The sequence below is a fragment of the Bactrocera latifrons genome, unplaced genomic scaffold (genome assembly GCF_001853355.1).
Source record: "Bactrocera latifrons isolate USDA-ARS-PBARC rearing strain unplaced genomic scaffold, ASM185335v1 scaffold_457, whole genome shotgun sequence".
Lineage (NCBI taxonomy): Eukaryota > Metazoa > Arthropoda > Insecta > Diptera > Tephritidae > Bactrocera > Bactrocera latifrons.
This window is the reverse complement of record NW_017537109.1, coordinates 61,087-62,770: the sequence shown is the minus strand read 5'-3', so window position 1 is coordinate 62,770 and position 1,684 is coordinate 61,087. Positions and strand designations below refer to the sequence as shown.

The 1,684-nt window shown below is 32.9% G+C and overlaps 1 pseudogene; it reads left to right on the top strand.

The window, feature by feature from the left end:
* Nucleotides 1-614: 614 nt before the first annotated feature.
* On the top strand, nucleotides 615-1,474 carry LOC108973090 (annotated as a pseudogene).
* The last annotated feature ends 210 nt before the right edge of the window (nucleotides 1,475-1,684 follow it).

The following is a 1,684-nucleotide window of genomic DNA, read 5'->3' as shown; positions in this document are numbered from 1 at the left end:
TTGCTCGTACGAATTGCAGAATTTTCCTCTTGGTGCAACGGCACAACAACAAACACATACAAATATGTCAACTCAAAACACATGTATATTTTCGTGCAATGACATGTAAAAATGTAATTGCAACGCTGTTTTAGCTGTCATTTTACATAAAGACATATTTCGCCGTCGAATTGTTTGAGAAGGCCAGTTTTAAATAGATTTTTATAGTTTCCACTTAAATTATAAAGATTTATTGCACATTTTTGTTAAGAATGAATGCAAAAGGTGCGATAATTCACAATAATCATGCAAAATAGTCATTCTCAATAAATTTAACGAATCAGCCGTTCATACATCACCATATTCTGCAATGGGGCCTTGCATACTTCGGTATAGGATTTTTGCAACGTGCAATCTTGCAAGAGCAATAAAACACCCTGTTATTATATTTGCTACCTATTTGTTTCTTCTAACCAAAAAAATCTTAAATAAAATAGGTGTTTTCATATTGTTTTGCTTTAATTGCAAAATAATATTTACTTAAAATAATTATTAAAATTTATTAGTACTCTATACTACTGTGATCAAATTGAAAGGTGAATTTTGCCAATCTCATCTCCTGCAAAGACGCACTTATGTCAACGAATTTTCCAATAATCATAGAACGTGGAAAAATCATCCATCGTGATGGCCATCAGAACCTGAAGTTACATGAAGGTAAATCGAGCGAATACGGTGATCTTAGTTGAAAATATTGAGAAATGATCACGAATAACTAATGCAGTATGAGATGGCACTTCTTTGTTCAATACATTTATGCCCGGTTTCACAGTCCATACTTATTTTGTACTTAAGATAAAACAGGAAAATAGTGTTTTGCAGTTCATATCGCAGCAATTGATTGCACTCATGTAAAAATAATTTCTCCAGGTAAAGAAAGTCCAAAAAATACTTCACTCAGAAACTTTTTATATACCTTATATACAGGTGGGGAAGATGCAGAGTTATTTCGTAATAGAAAAGGTATGTTTTCCATAAACGTCCAGACGTTATGTGATAGTAATCTCCGCATCATAGACATTGTTGCACGGTGGCCTGGATCCACTCATGATGCTACTATTTTCCGTAACTCTCGATTAGAATCTGGAGAATTTGGTTCTGGAATAGTAGTTGCAGACAGTGGTTACGAAAATAACCAAAATAGTCTCATATAAGAACACGGAATTGTATCGAGCGCTCATATGGTGTCTGGAAGCGTAGGTTTCCGGTATTATCACTGGGCTTGCGCTTGCATCTAGAAAAAACCCAAAGCATTATTGTTGCAACAGCAGTATTACACAATTATCGCGATATAATGGCTCCGCCACTTTCAAATGAAATTGAAGATGTTGTAAACAATATGATTAATATACCCAATAATCGCAATGCTGAAAGTCATACAATAAATAATGTTACCAGAAAATGTTTAATAGATAATTACTTCAGTTTATTGTAGTTTAATAAATACATTTAGAATTTACATATATGTATTTTTTATTTCACCCTTCCAGCTCCTTTTTCTTTCTTCCCAAATCTACTGCTAAAATTTTCATTTTCAAATCATGTTTTCTTTCATCAACTTCGTTGATAGGTTGTTACTTTCTTCTAATAGTTTCATTCTTTGTTCGTGCTCCGCATATAATATTTTTATTTCCGCTTCAAATTT